General features: G+C 32.2%; 1 protein-coding gene across 3 annotated transcripts in view; it reads left to right on the plus strand.

Annotated features, from left to right (window-relative positions):
- The window catches only part of LOC122401804 (myelin regulatory factor-like protein), a 137,582-nt gene that overhangs the window by 97,289 nt on the left and 22,550 nt on the right, over window positions 1–17,743 (plus strand). The window lies entirely within an intron of this gene.

Below are 17,743 nucleotides of genomic sequence, written 5' to 3' on the forward strand. Positions count from 1 at the left end.
AAACAGAATACAAAATTTCTCGGTTCGAGAGATTTTTTAAATTCTAAATACACTGATATTAGCAATTCGTAGTTATTTATGACTGCATGAATATATTTATTTCTACGTAATAAAACCGAATCTTTCCTAAAGCATTTAATAATTCGAGATGACGAATGGATTTTATACGCCTATTTTATTCTCCATACACTGTCTCATTCAATTACCGCGTTGTCGATGTAAATAATTTGTAAATTTCAACGTATCGAAGAACAGTGTTGAATAACGAATTTTAACGAAAAATCGAACAAGTTTATAGCGACTGGCTTTGTTGAAGAAATGGGACAGTTGACCTAGGTGTTCATAGTTTTCCATAAAATTTCAGAGTATGTTTGGAATATTGCTTCAAATTCTACTACGAAACACGTGAATTGCTGTACGTTCTCAGTTGCATAATCAGCTGCGCTTATCTCGTTTATCTCTCCGTCGATTGTGAACATTTCTTTTCTTCTCGTCGTGTGCAGAATGTTTCCGTATGAAACCCTTGACCCAAAACGCAGCGAGTTTGGGTGTTCCAGCGAGATCGATAGTCGAACCCAAAAAGATTCGATTCGAAGCCAAGGTCACTCGCGTCTGGTCCATCAAATGCGATTTAAACTGTTCCCGCACGAACTTACGTAAACACGTAACAACGTTACACCATCAACACTAATTATAACGTGTGCACGAAGCAAGGTCTAATCCGAATGATTCGGCGGTGATTTGATAGTCGAAAACGATAACGACGCGAGGCAACTCTTGTTTCCTTACGTTCGATTCGACTCGAACCTGTTTTCGAAGCACTTCCCTTTCCATAATTCTTTGAACTTTGTTACAGTATTATTTTACGCACACTTTTTATGTTCGGTTATTTTATTATTCCGTCTCGAATTTCATAGCAATTTCTTCAACCTTTTTTACATTAAGCGATAATAAACTGACAGGAACAATTTATACAATGCGAGTGAAGCTCAATATGAAATAACCTATTCTCTAAATTGGAAAGATGTTCACATGTATACAAGATTTGATAAAAATCTTTTGAGTCGTTTTCGAGTTATGGTGGAACAAACAATCAGTCAAATAAACAAGCACATCTAATAGAATTATTTACACAACGCGAGCAAAATTCAATACAAAATAGTCTATTCTCTAAATTGGAAAGATGTTCACACGTGTACAAGATTTGATAAAAATCTTTTGAGTCGTTTTCGAGTTATGGTGGAACAAACAATCAGTCAAATAAACAAGCACATCTAATAGAATTATTTACACAACGCGAGCAAAATTCAATACAAAATAGTCTATTCTCTAAATCGGAAAGATGTTCACTCGTGTACAAGATTTGATCAAAATCTTTTGAGTCGTTTTCGAATTATGGTGAATCAAATAGTCAAATAAAAGTAATGGTCGTTCTCAAATGATACAATTTCGAAACTATAATGACTACACATGATTTCATCGTTGATAATGTACGCATTGGTAAAGAACCTTACATGAACTTGACTAATGCATATCATTGTTTTTGTTCCACCTGGAGCAACAATGAAGAAAGTGAAGGATTCCATTTAAAAAAGGAATAGCGACCTTTAAATGTCTCAAGCGTTTCTATAATACTTGTATAGACGTTCACTATCGTCCACACATCTTAACCTTTATCCAGAACCTCTTTTGCTATCGCTAACAGTATCGACGCTATTTGCATGGATTAAGACGAGGCTTTGTGTCACAGTTACTTGTCCGTCAAACTAAGTTTCTCTTATTTGATTATGGTTTAAATTAATATATTTTAAAACACTCTACGACTTTGTCGAATTCACGTATGTAAATGAAGCAAAAATTATTTACATATTATGGGTGGTAAACGTCTCTGCTAGTAGCGGAAGAAACTTTGCTTTGAATAAAATATTAATATACTAATAAAGTATTTGATTTATTTATGAAATGCAGCACAAAGAAGGAAAACTGTCGTTGGACGAAATTTTCGATCATGTTTATTGATCATAGCTATGACTTGTTGACATGTACATGGATACTGTCTGATTTTCATGTTTTAGTTTGTGATTTCTTTTTACGATAAATCATTTCATATTTCGTAAATAAATGCAGATATTTATTATCGTAGTAATATTTTGCTGCTACAAAGTTATATTTTCGCATGTAAGTTACTGTTTTGCTTCGTTTAATCCAATACTACTCCAAATGTATAAAATATTCTAAAATCTATCTCCATAAAAAACTCAATGTAAAATTAATGCAAACTTTAATTTATTCAAGGGTCTAATATCATTTAAATTATTGGTACATACAACCTCGGTAATTCGTCACACACAACATCGAAATACTGTCGAATTACGAATATTGCAGTATTATTGAAAATAACCGGAATTACATATGTTACGTAACTAGAAAAACGATTCTGCTTTAGATGTATGATATTTCTGTTCATAAAACGTAAAAGAAATACATTCTTAGTATTTAAAAATAGGGATAATGTTTAAAACGGAAATTAAGGGTACAATGAAGAAGTAGGTTGTAGGCAATATTTTAAGTGCAACAATCGCCACTCTCGTTTCTTAAAAACATAGACAAAAGACGATCAGTATATAAATGTAGTATAAAGGAAGATGAACGAATGAGTTTTACGATGAAAGTAAACCACGTTGTTCCATATTGTAAAGTTGGGAACAAATTTTATTCACCACTAACGAATACAGATTTTAAATTCGCTCGTTAACGCCGGTTTAAAAAGTCCGTTAATGGATTTTAATTTACCATTGAAACGCAAACAAAACGGTAGTTGCGAGTGAATCTACAATTTCTATTTGTTAGTCGTGAATAAAATTTTCCCCACTCTGATTACTGGATTATATCAAAATAAATACAGAAGAGACAACACATTTCTGCTGGACGAATTTTAGAACAGTTCTGATAGAAAAAAAAATAAGAAATTTTTATTTATTATGCGAAAATATGAATTTTCAACGAGGGCTGCCATAATAATGTAAGAATTAATTGTCTTAAGAAGACATATTGGTATTTATCACTGAATAAAGTGAAGGAACTATCAATTTTATTTATTCACTTAGTTTATAAAATATTGCCGTGTGCTTACTTTCTTGTTATTTGAAAAACATTAATTACATAATATTTTAAAGTTGTAAATTCGTAAGAATTGAAAATTTGTCTTAATTTGTATCAATTTTCATTAACAAACTGAAAACCATTTTTAAAAGTACACTTTATTATATTTTCTATTACATTTCATTTCAGGAAAAAAACACTGTTTTATGTTTATTGGAATTTAATATAAAATTCAAAATCTGTATGTTTGTAATTTCTCTGTAACTCTTATTACTTTTGTCAAACCCAGATTTTGTTTACTAATTAGTGAAATAATATTAAGATTTCTATAAATAACATAGAAGGAAATTCGAGAAATAAAACTTTTAATATAAATCAATGTCGCAGTCTACTAATCTTTTGATCTGAAATATTTGAAATATTATTGTTACTGAAACATTTTAATAGTGATCGATATGAACTACGGATGATTTCTGGATACGAAAGGGACAGTCGTTTATAATCCCGCGGAGGATCGTTTAGTCGACCGATTTAAAGTACGATCATGGTCGTCGGTTCGTCGGGCCGCTAACGACTTCCTTTTGCTTTGTTCCTAATAACAATGTAATTATTACGCAAAAGGCAGAAACTCGGTGAAACTCGTCTTTCGATGGTACCGACTTTACCGTGGAAAAAGACAATCTTTTTATCTTAGAAAGTTACTCTTATGCTTTATCCTGGGCACGACGATTTTGCCCAGACAATAAAATTGTTACGAACAAACGTCTACGTTTGTCCATTTCTCACTTTCGCGTATCGTTTCTGTCGTGTTCTTTTCCATAGTAAAAATGTTGTTCCCCGTTTCTCATGAGTTTGTACGGGAAATACATTCCTTGTACGGTTGCGTGTAACTATTTTAATCTTCGAAGTCCTCAATTTCGATGTATGTATTTGGGAAATTGGTCAGACTCGTGGAAATGGTCAGGTTATTCGGTGAAACGAGTAACTAAAAAATAGGCTGTGTAATTATCTTTTTCAAGAAGTTGTTACTATGTTCCTGATAGAGGACATTATTTGCACAAAAGTATAGCTAAATATATTTCAAAAGAAAGATTTTTCTACTGTTATAACTAAGTATGTAAATTAAAATTGTATTATCGTTTTTACGTGGTTTGACATTTATATTGACATATTTAAAAATTGAATAATTATTTAGAAACATGAACACTAACGTCTCTCTTCAGAAATAATGTAAAAGAATTAATTTAGAATAACATTATGGTGAAAAGAAATATACAACAAAAATAAAAATATGTATTTACTGTGTCTGATAGAAATATTATAAAAATTATCTGTGTTTAGACAATATATTTATACAATAGAGCAAAGGAAGTTATTAGTCATAGATGTAATCTTATGTCAGTAAAATAACTAAATAAAATAAGTAGTATTGCAAAATAGGTTTGTAACAATTCCTTTTATTTAGAATAAAAAATAAGAATTTGCATGAAAAGATTAAATTGGAAACATAAAGGAAATATTATGCAAGAAGAAAAGAAGAAAAATAAAGATATTAATATTTATAAATAAATTGTACATTAGAATGTTCTCTGGACACACATAAAAACTTATTTCATTTGCTTATGGCTTTTAACGCAAGTTAAATAGGCAAAACGTTAATGTTAATCCATTGGATGACTTCAATTTCTAAAAATGTATTTATGAATGCCTGTCGATTGTTTTGTGCTATACGTAAGAGAGAAAAGAGTCCTTTAACGCTCTGAGTTCGTTACTTAACGGTTCCTATTTCGTAATGGGAATAATTACGGTGGGAATAATTGAGACGTTCGAGTGGCTTTTTCACATCAATTAAGATTGAGCAAAAGTCATTGCATGATGAAATAAGATTTCACGCATTACAGATAGCGGTAGAAAATCTGCGCCAATTAAATTACAAAATTGTGTCGTGTAGATACTTATTTCTTCGATCTGTCGTACAAGACTTGTAAAACAAATTATTTGTAAGAAAGTAATCTACGAAAACAATATTTGAAATACCTTTGACTTTCAAATGATTTCAATTAAACGTATTCAAATTCGAAAGGAATCGTACGTACGTGCTAGCTTAAGGTGTAAAAACATTAAAAAAAAATTCTATAAATCTAACGAAATCAAACTAACGTGACTTGTTTGACTAACTCTAACTTTGACGAAACCTCAACTATTGGAGATTATTAAATGTGATGAAATAAAATGCTGTAATTCTAATGAAATGTTGAACCAATGAAATTCCAACTAACAGAGATTATTGAAAGAGTGCAAAAATGAAAATGGTCGCTTGAAAATGATTTCCATTAAACGTGTTCGACTCGAAAGAAGCTTTACGTTTCTGAAGCTCGATCGAAAGAACTTTCGAAAGAAATTGGGGACGTAAATTGCTCGATTGGCTGTGGTTCCATAGCTGAAATTATGATTGTACATCTATACGTTTACGTATATTTAACTGTCGTAATAATATTCAGATTCAAGTCCATCTTACTGCATCTAGGGGCGGTGTTTGGTCGATACTTCGAAGAGGGATTGGTTGGCAACGGGCCAACCACCGGTGTAATTCACCCCACAGATTTCTGTCGCGTTTATTATACTAGCCTCCGTGTATACATACATATCTCAGTCATTACTTGGCTGACCATTTCAAAATGGCGAATACTTCCAGTTTCTGCTTCGAAAGTTTCTGCCGTTTAAACAGAAACATGATTAATTACGTTTGTCACGTTCTTGCCTATTTCTGAACATTTTTTATAATTTTCAACGAAAAATGTAAACTATAATTATTTGTACTTATTTGTGTTATTCTATAATTTCGTAAATATAACGAAATAGTTGGAATATTTTCTGATTGAAAAGGAAATCAAATATCAAAATCTGGGAAACGAATTGAATAGTAGGAATATAAAAATTAAAATTAATTAGGAAATTCGGGTAAATGATTTTAGTCAATGATTAGATGTACATACCTAACGATTAGTGACGATAAGTATAAATAATGAATAGTATAAAAGAAAGTACATTAACGATTTCACCCACTTCACAATTTATTGATGTTATTAAAAACTAATTTAAAATTACTACTCGGATGATTCAAAATGTTAGTTTCTATTTTACTTTCAAAATAATCATACAATATTGTACTACTAGTCCTTGTAAATGGTTCATACAAATTGCGTATATTGTTCAAAATAATTAGCAGACTCCATTACTCGGTGAAATAAACCAAATTTCAAAGTCTATAGAATGTTTCCATCACCATCAGAAGTTAAAACTTTATTACAAATTCTATAAAATTATGATTCGAAATAAATAAATCGTTTCTTTATCATAATTTCAAGAAATAACAGTAACATTATTTCTACATTGCGCATATAACTCTGTATTTTTCATTTTAAACATTGATTATTTCAAAACTGAAAATAATTTTTCTGCGTCTGTCATTTTCAGTGATATCATATAATCAAAGAATTTTAGCTTTTTTTATTGAGTAATATTGTAATTTCTATAAAGAATTGAATATAAATATTGAAGAATAGCGTGACTGTTGATTGAAAATCTGTTAAATATTCATATGCCAAAGTTGAATCGATTTCTATTTGAATCCCAGTGGAAATGTGTTCCTCAAAATGTGTAGCATACGCGATTCTACGAAGCAACTTGTGTCATTAGGTAAACTTATATGGGGGAACACGAAGAATGAATTACGAGTTTTCTCACGTGTCACCGCCCATGTCTTTTTTCACCTTCGATGATCGTCCGGAATTTTCCTACAGACCCGGCCAAGAAAAAACGAGAGACACGCTCGAACACGTGTGTTTTCGTGTTACAAAACGATGATCGCTGCAAGTGCGTAGAAGATCAAGACAACAGTATATACAGGGTATTCGGCCACCCCTAGGAAAAATTTTAATGGCAGATTCTAGAGGCCCAAATAAGACCAATTTGTTGATGGAGGCTTCGTTAAAAAGTTATTAAATTATATTTTCGGTAAGGAATTTTTTTTTCGAAAGTGAGTAGGTGTATTCACCCAAAATGATTGCAATTGACCCCCGCAACCAAAAATAATTTTCTCAGAATGAATTGAAATTGTTTAATTTTGCCAAAAAATTTCTGCACCTACAAATTTGTTTGTAATTTTTAATAAACACTACATTGGGTAATGAAGTGATACAATTTAGTAATAAAAAATAAAATATATAAAATTGCTTTATTCGTCAACTGTTTAGCATCAACGTCACTGCTGGATGCACGCGACTGTGACTTCTTTATTTGTATGAAATACAATCTGTAATATTTACCAAAGAATAGTAAATATGCACTGGTCATTGGGGTGCCTGATAATCGAAACTCTACTGTACATATTTTTAGGAATATAAAGAGAATAAGAAATTTAAATTGGAGTCTTAGGAGTCTTCGTTTTTAAAGCATTGTAATTCAAACTTTGTATAGATTCCACCTAAATATCATTGAAAACTCATATAACTGAAACTTCATTGCCTTCATATATATTTTAAAGAGTATAAAGATGCTTGGAAACCGAATGTTTAAGGTACTACATAATCTGTCCGATAAATAACTTGACTGGAAGTGTAGAAAATGAATTTTATTCGAAGTAATGCACGCACCGATTTATGAAGTTCTGACTTCGGAATCACTTCAAGTGGCCTTGTAAAACCAGCTTTAATTGCTTGCGAACCACCGTATCGAGCTTCTTTAACAGACATCTTTAGTATTTATGACAGAAAATAGTCGTACTATCAGTCAATATTAAATCTAACAAGTTTTTGTTCCTTCGAGCTGATTCAATGATGTCATTACAGTGTTCAGCACGACTTTCTCGGTCATCAGTTAACTGTTAACGAGCGACAGATCGTGTCTTTGTCCAAGTTTCACCAATCAGATCTTCACCAACGTCAAATTCCTTTGTCGTAATTTGCAATGCTACTTCTGCACGTGTTCGGATTCTTTTTTGTTCAAATTACTTGTGTACGGGACTTTCAATTATCACCAGAAACTACCCTGATCATTTTACCCGTTTGGACGACTATTACTCGAAATTAAAGACAAAATTTAATATTTACTTTTTTTTTTTAATAGGATGCACCAAAGTACCGCCACTGAAACGTCAGTCTTATGTTATTAATTTTCATTTCAATTTTAAGAGTTGTTTAATTTATTATTGAACTGTTATATTGTAATTATAGTATATATTAAAATTTTAAGTTGTTTGAAATTTAATTTATTATTAATCGTGCAGGCTGTATACTATAATAAAAAAGCAATGTCAATTCTCAACGTACATATGTATGATAAATTTATTGATCAAATGGTCTTGATCTTCAACCGAATGATCCTGTTTGCATACAAAGCTGTGGGATTGTCAGAAATGTGACTGTTGAATGCAATGCCTATAAATAAAGACAAAACAAGGACACGTATTGAAACAAGTTTAAAAGAGAACCTGTTTTCAGGCAGCCGCATAACAGTTTCTGAGATCCTCTTCTTCAAAGAATTTTATAACCACCGCGAACGAATGAAATTGATCGAAGAAAAACAAACGCCCGAGAAATCTTGATCATTCCCGTGGAAATTAGTAACCACTCGTAGCTTTGTTCTCGACAAACTGTCTTCAGAATTATGTATAATTAATGAGAGAGGGAAAAATTTAAATAAGACGAAACAAGAGGCATTCGAAACATAATCATTATTTGAAAATTACCTATAAGTACAAATTTAAATAGATATTATAACTCTTTGACTTTGATGAGTTCAATCTTCGATCGAATTATTTTCAGACTGATAAAAGAATACAAAATTGTATGATATGGAAAATGAAAATGAAATTATCTACTCTAAAAATGTAATTTTAAAAATGATTATAGTACGTAATAATACAGAAAAAGATTTTTTTTAATACAAACTATAATCCACATCATTCAATTTAGTTTACTACTATATATCATGAATATTTTTACAATTACAGTTTTAGAGCAGTTTATTATTTAATGTATTTATTTTTTTTCCACATCATATAATTTTGCATTTTTTCTGTCAGACTGAAGATGACTCGAGTAAGTAAATAGTTCCCCAAAATTCCATGCGAATCTTTAAATCGTCATAACTCCTGAACGGATTGGACGATTTTAATGTTTCAAACGGCAAACAACGCGTATTTAGGCGAATAATATGTAGAAATCGCAAAAATATTGGAAAAATTAATCCTTGGCTCCGCAAAATGAGAAAACCCCTATAGAAATGGTCCAATTTTCAAACAGCCATTACTCCTACAATAGCGTATATATTTCAATGAAACTTTTTTCTAAAGCAGAACTTATGGGTACCTACAAGAAAGTATTAAACAACTTTTCTGTAGGACGACAAACAAAATGATTAAAAATGAAAAACGAATTTTTAAGAAAAATCGACGGGGGTACGTGCTGAAATTTTTCGGCGAAATTGAAAAGTTTCAAATCATTCTGGAAAAATTATTTTCGGTTACGGGAGCCAATTACAATCATTTCTAATGAATAGACATACCTCCGAAATCCTGCCCACTTTCGAGAAAAAAATTCGGGTAGGTACTGCAATTTTTGGGCGAAAAAAAAATTTGTCAAATCGTTCTAAAAAAATTATGTTCAGTTGCTAGGGTCAATTGCAATCATTTTTGGTGGATACACATACCCCCGAAATCCTACCCACTTTCGAGGAAAAAATTCTTTACTGAAAATACAATGTGTGGCCAGAAATGTTTCTGTAATTTTATTTTCTGTCTTACTTCCTCTTATGTTAATTGCTGTAACCTGTTGGTAATGTTGCAAGTGACACGAAAATGGTAATGGGGCTCTAGAGCCCCAGAAAAAAGGCCCGAAAAAATACATTGGATGTAATATCTACTCGTATGCCTCGTCTGTGATTATATTCCTCGTTTTTATCACTTCATATGTAAGTACAGTCCAATTAAGCATACTTGATTTTCCAAAGCCAATGAAATTTCAATTATAAGGGTTTACAATTATATTTAGGTGGGAGGTGGAGTCTATACAAAGTTTGAAGTAAAATGTTTTGAAAACGAAGTCTCCTAAAATTTCAATGCAAACTTCATTTGTCTTATTTCGAGCCACTGGATCTTCTTGACCCTATTTGTGCCACTAAATTTGGGTCGGCCTGTACGTGTACTACAATTGCACGCAGTGCTACTCCGAAAGCAGTCTCCACACCAGTCCTGAACGCACGTATTCGTCAGTAATGTTGTTTACAAACTAACCGCGTCCAACCTCGCTACGGATGCAAGCATGTAGCTACTCGAAAAGCACTTGAAACCCGTAAGCCGGTGTTTAGTTAACAAATTACGCGCCGGCTGGTTGATCGTTGAACGCGCCATTCATCGACAACTCGACCAGACTCGTACGATATTTTCCGTCCCGAAGTCTTAAAGGCGCCTTTACACTTGGTTGCCGCCATGAATGGCCGGCCGGAAGCAACGAGTTATGACACTAGACATGGAGTCTTAAACGCTTAAGTGTACCCAAGGTACTTACGTACGTGATCGCATTGTATTCTGTGATACACACAAGCGAATGTTTACGCGCGCGACTCAAAAACAGCTGGCTATGATCCTCACAACAGATTGTGAGACGAAATCTCCCAAAAAGTGGTCGAAAACGCAATTGTCGCGGAGTAAAGGACGCCTTTCCCTTCAGAAATATTAAACGATAAATGTATTTGATATTCTTTGAGAAATTGTCAGTTCTTTGTCTTATAACACGTTTCGCGATATTTAATATTTTTTAACTAAGTAACAGTGTAACTATTAACTCAAATAAATCTTATTTGAAAATAAAATAGAATGATCAGCGAAAACTGGTGAGTCCTTCGAAGGAATATTTCTCTTTTAAGAGACACGTCTTGGACGTCTGGAAACCCTTTCTATTCTCTTCTTCTCTTTTCGCATTTTTCTTTTTTAAACATTCCGGTAGTCAGGCAACGATCTCGACTACCTTCAAAGGCCATATTCAAACGTCACCACCAACCAGTCGCACGTTTGTGTTTTCGATGACATTCTTCGCATCGATTAAATTTAAATATCGATTGAAGTCAAGATAATTCCAATCATAAAGAGTGAATTGAAATTTACGACATATATTTAATATTGTTGGGTTTCAAGAACGAAACCAGAACTCTCTTTTAGGTACAAATTCCCGAGTAGTAGATTGAAGTTAAACTGTTGATCCGCTATTTGTATTATAGAATCATATGCTTTTAAACGAATAAATCCTTATAAAGAGTTCTTATTCGTCATTTATTATTGGAATAAAATTCTGTTTATCACTATTACAATGTCGCAATTGTGGCAAGAGCTGTTTTTAATTAAATTCAATATTTACTTTAATGTGAAACACCACCTCTAGAGCTGACATAAATACTAGTATTTGGAGATTTGTTTCGAATAATTTTTCTGCCAAGTTTCATAACAAAATTTTAATTTTCCAGAAATTTAGCTGACAGTCTAAGTTCAAAACATTGAAATAGTTGCTTTGCATCTTTCACAGTTCATGGACCTTATAGTTATTGCTAACAGTTTATCCGTAGTTCCATTTGTTAACTCTGTTCATAAAATACACGTGTTTACAAACCTAAGGTTTTTTTAATCAACTTGAAAAAACTAGCGAAGAACTAAATTACATCACCTTGGAAGAAAGCATTACGGGTGTTTACGCTAATTATTCCAAATTGTAGAGTAAGGATGTATGATTTTTAGAAAGGCTCCGCAACCATGAGTAAAAATGTTTGAAATGAAAAATTTTGTAATATGTTTGTATTGATAAAAGCGAATCAAATTTTGTTAATAATCTAAACCCAGTACTATTTTTCTTTTGCAAAATTAGATTCTCAGCACTTAATTGTTTTCCACAAAGATTTGTATATTTAATGCACGCGTTGCATTACTTTGCGTAATAATTAAAATTTTCTACTCGGAATATTGATGAACGAATCGTTTGAATTTTGGACGCGTTTCAAGAAATCGACGATATGTTTCAATCCATATGTCGAGTTCGAATGGGCCATGGATGCAAAACTGTCTCATGGAACTATCGAGAATTGCGATTTTACGATGAAACGAGCCGGATTTCTTTCGACCAGAATTTTCCTCGCGACGTAGAAGTTCGTAAATCGGAAATAAGCGTCACGGCCGTTCGTGGCAAAGATCGCGAGTATCGTATCGGCCCCCAGGTCGTTTCAGTGATTTCTGGCGATCGCTTCTGTCCACGTTTACACTTTGTTCATTCGGCTGCATCGTCGTCGGATTCCAATTGTCCGTGAAATTTGTTCTTGCTCATTCAATGAATTCGCACTTTCTCTTACGCTCGAACCATTACTGCACACTACCACGACTTTACAGTTATTAATGCCTTGTATTGGGCTAACCGGGAAGTACTCGATGCTTTTTTTCATAAATAAGAAAACTCTACATTCTATTGCAATTATTTATTTTCTACACAAAGTTAGTCGTCTACTGTGAACATTTATTCTTAGTCTATTCGATACTCGATCTAAAAAATTTTATATTCACAGGTTTTTGTAATGCTACACATTACTTCGTATCATCAAAAATATTAATTTAGGAGATTTGAATATTTTATGTATCGTTCAAACTTTATTAGGTAAGATGGAATACTATTATGATTAGTTAACTATACAAAGAGTACAAGAGACTTGCTATGCAAAGATAATTGATTTAAATAATAGGAATATCTTTTTCGATGATAATCTCAGAATGGAAGCAAATATTCAGTCACGTTGTATACTTCATATTTATCTGTATTCATGAATGCTAATCCGTGAGACGTTAGCGATCAAAGCGTGGCTTCATAAATTTATCGAAGCTTTCATAATGCCTTACATGGCAAAGGAGAAAGTTGATTTGGTTTCCATTTATATGGAATACAGCCAAAGTATGATAAGCAGTATGTTTATATGCTGAACAATTTCCTGATCTTGCTAAATATAGCGATATGAGCAATGTTCAGTGTCGTTTTAAAGCACCGACTCGAAAAAGTATGAAGAACTTCAGTTTACATATTTTTTCAATGAACTAATCTTTATGGAAATAATAAATGCCTTCTTGAAATATGTGCAAATGAATGTGGATAGTTTGAAAAAGCTAATATCAACAGTGGTTGGGGGAAAAAAATTCTAAACCAGAGAACACTCTTAATGAGTGATTCTACTGTACTAGTTCTAAAAACTGATGATTTTTATTCCTTTTTGCGTGAAAATAAACTTTTCTAGGATATAAAGAACTATCTTTAAAATATGAAAGAAATGCAGCAAGAATTTTATTTATTATTTAATTTTTTAACAAACTCTGTCCATTTATATATCTTCAAAACTGTTGACGATACTGAGAAATGTTTCACACAAAAATTAAATAGCTTCAAGGGAAGCATAATTTGAATACAATTAGTTTGTTTATAGATATGTACAGATCAGTAATATTTTTTTTAATAGAATTATAGATTTTTTAATCCACTGTTCAATGCAAGTCGCCATTTCTTCATTAATTTGAAAGATATTTAAATGTACATATTTCTACTATATCATTAAAATATTATTATTCTGAAATAACGTTCTCCTTTGTATGACAATCAGTATTTTGTAATGCATTAATCGATTCAATTTCTCATTCCCATAAAAGAAATGCATTATTTATGACAAAAGCTATTAGTTAACAAATATTTCAACTTAATAATTTAAAAGCTTCAATATTTACGTTGAAATATCTTCTCAACTATTTTTCACCAAAAATGGCTTAATCATTTTTCACGAGAAATTACTAGTTACATCGAATGATCTATTAAAAAATACATAATTCCATTAAAAAAAAATCATTAATTACCTTCATACATATGCCCTCTCAAAATCATTTAATTTTTATGTTAAACATTTTCCCATATCATTAACAGTTTTGAAAATATTTGAAACACACCGTATACGAATATTGTATTTATTAGATAGATTTTCCATTCTTTAGTAAACGCGACTAGGAAGATAAAATTTAGCGTGTTGTTATATTTGTAATTATAAAATAGATATATAAAACGAAGCACGGGATCACGAACCTGAATGTTTGAACAAACGTTTATTGTGTCTCTGTTAGAAACGATAAAAGTGCAAAATGACGTAAGTTGAAAAGACGTAAGTATCAGAGTATGACTGTATTATAAACGTTGAAAATTCGTTGCCTACGAATCGAGCACGAAGCACGTATGAATTTTGTTGACATGGCTGCGTAGTCAGTTCTTTTCGAATGACTATGCACTCGAGCGAAGTACAGTTGATCATTGGGTTTCGTATCTATGTATCAATGAATAATTAGAAGCAATGATAAAGCACTACCAATACGTGCCCCGACGGTAGTCGTTCAGCTCGACTCAGTATCACGACCCATGATCAAAAATAGAAATATTGAATGAGTGAATTTTGTATTCTATTTCATGGAATTGTTAGTAAACACCCCTTCAATATGTGAACAGCGTAATTTGGTAACATAAATAACAGCATATATTTTTGTTATATCTACAAGTTATTTTTCTTTTTGAAAATAATTTTAAAGTGTTCTATTTTAGTTTTAATAATTAAAAATTCTCGCATTTAACGATACGGGTTCCAATGATTCTAATCTTATTATTTATTTGTTGTATTTCCCAAATTTCAGAGAGGATTACAAAAAAAACGAAACATATCTTCTTTCATTTTTGGACTAAAACTAGTTCTTTTTATGTACTTTGAATCGGTATAAAATTCATCTGCTTCTGAGTGCTCTTTAATATGGATTTGATATTATGGATCAATATTAATATTGATTTGATGAAAATGCTCCTTCTTTTATCAGATCCTTATTTATCTCATTAGAGGAAAAATACAAAAGTGTATATTTAGTTTTAAGAGACACTGATTTTCCAGCCCCATTAAATTCATCTGATAATGATGAAGACGTATATGTATAATACCAACATTGAATAATAACAAAATTATTACTACAAGTTATTGAATTTTATTTGTTTTAATTAATTATTTTACGTTAAAAATTAATTTTGCAATGTACAAATATGACTAACATATCAATGACACGTAAATAAAAATATTTCAATGGAAAATTGATTTTTGGTTTGATTTCTTACAATAATAAGCGTGTGTTTTTAAGATTTGAAGTTAATCGCGTTTGAGAGCACCTGAAAATTTGCACGAACTCTCTGGCCAACCCAACAATCGAATTACCTCAATAAGCTTGCTACGACTTCTTTTTCTCGTACGGTTTGAATGTCATTCTTAATAAATGAGCATGGAGGAACGCGCGCGCGTCTTCGCGTATGTGTTAGAGGTTGTTTCTTGGACGAAGACGCCGCAGGAATGAGGATGCAGATAATTCAGGTATACCGTGAGACATTCGCGTGGGAGTAGCGAGGCGTTGCAGGTGAGAACGACTGATGCAGAATCGCGAATACACATATTTCACGTCGAGGTCTTCGTAAAGGTCTTTCGGCCGGACACATGTAAGGGAATTATTTCGAAAGCATTTGTATATGCGCAGCAGCCAACCGCGGTCGCCTTGAATTCCTGCATGCTTTTACTTTTAAGATTAGAATATTAGTTCGAACGCGTTCGATCCGCGTTATCCGTTCAAAATAATAATACTGGTAATGACACTGATATTCGTCTATCGCAGTTCGTATCGTGCGCGTAATAAGCGCCAGATACGTTAAGCATTCATTCGATTAGCAATCTTCATGCAGCGTTAGTAAATTAATTTAGTAGTAGTAAATTACTATATCGAGCACGAGGTGTTTCACAATTCGACAATATAAATTACGAAGATTTTATATATTTTTCTTTTTTTCTGCATCAAGTATCAAAAGCAAGTATGCGTCTTATAAAAATGAAGCTCGTTTGACATTTATGTAGTTTCTCACGAAGACGAAGGTAGTAACATGGTAATTTATTGGGTATAATGAGTGTATAATGAGACACATCTTAGTGATTAACGTTCAATTGTTTTGTAAACGAAGGACTATCGTAAGACGGTCGTTCGGAAACGCTTTTGATAGTCTTCTGTGAAACAGAGTCGTGTAAACTAGTTCTTTGGGACAATTAGATGCTGAACTATCCGCGAATTTGTATAAGTACACGTTAGTTTACGTAAATATTAAATTTATAATATACATATAAACAGAAGTATGAGTGGAAAATGTACAGGAACATCGGAGGATCCGATAACACTTACTGTTACGTTAAGGAACGATGGAAATTCATTTCGGGAAATAGGGAAGGTTGTAAATCACACTCGTGGAACAGTAAACAAAATTATAGGTAAGTATAAGTTAAAAACCACTACTCGATCGGGTTGTCTCTGAAACTTGGCGAATAAAAAAATACGATTAGTGAACAAAATCTTATTGTAAGTGCAAAGGTAATTTTAATTTTTAAAGGAATTATCTGCAAAGAAACAATTATACCGTTTGCATAAGCTTCTCAATATTTTTGATTGTACCTCGTATTTTATTGACTAAAATGTCGTTTAACAAATCGAGTCGTAGTACACGTACACGCAACGAACTATCAAAATAAATTTTCTTAAAAATTGTATCTTACATGAAAAAATTTTATTTCAAATTTTCGATTCAGTTATTCAGAAAGAATTACTCTTCTCGATTGTACCTCTATTTAAGGGTTTTCTAATAAATCATTCTTTCGATATAGTGCAAACCAGACGACAACATAGATACATACATACGTACATTCATTCACAGAAAATTATCAGTTTTTTTTTTTGCAAATTTAGATTCAAGGCACTCAAAAGTGTAAGTTTTACAGACAGGATAATTAATTTTGCACTCACAAGTTAACGTAACGAAAGTATATTAACCGAAATATATCATGCACCCGATTCTTACACGCGTTCATGCTTTCATTTTGTCGTTCGATCTGATTTTTTGTTTTCGACTCCGTACGTTTGGCATATTAGATCTTACATCTTACAAAAGACCGAGGAACGCAAAATTCACATGAAGGAAGTGTCAGATTTGTACCGATAGCAACAGTTTCTGTTTATTACACAAAAAAATAAAGATTTCAACTGTTACCCAAAAAAAATCAGTAGGTAAACGAAACTCAAAGATCTGCAAGTATATCCATCAATCATTTACAGTGAATAGCTTGTTTCTACACATTCGAGTGAGAGAACAGAGTTGAATGTATGATTGATACGTTCCTGGGAGCTTCAAGCTACAATTTCGGGATCCTATTGTATGTAAACCGGTGTTTAGAAACTGTTGTATTAACGTAGAGGAATAATCGCAACACATGATGTAAGAGTTGTGTAACGTTATGTTAATAAAAAGCTGCACAAGCACGCGAGAAGGGAACGTTTCTGCAGGAAAACAATTGATTCGACTAATAATTACTTTCTGGTTTATTGTACTGTTAGACGTTTCGAAACGTTGGACGTTAGATGTTATTCAAACGACGTTTGCGTCATTGCTATAGTTCGAGATCGTTATCAGTTGGTATCCTCGACTAAGAGGATAGGGAAGACCGACTAAAACTAGCGTTT

Source organism: Colletes gigas, unplaced genomic scaffold (genome assembly GCF_013123115.1).
Source record: "Colletes gigas isolate AHSC1104 unplaced genomic scaffold, ASM1312311v1 Colletes_gigas_Sc00028, whole genome shotgun sequence".
In the NCBI taxonomy this organism is placed as follows: Eukaryota; Metazoa; Arthropoda; class Insecta; order Hymenoptera; family Colletidae; genus Colletes; species Colletes gigas.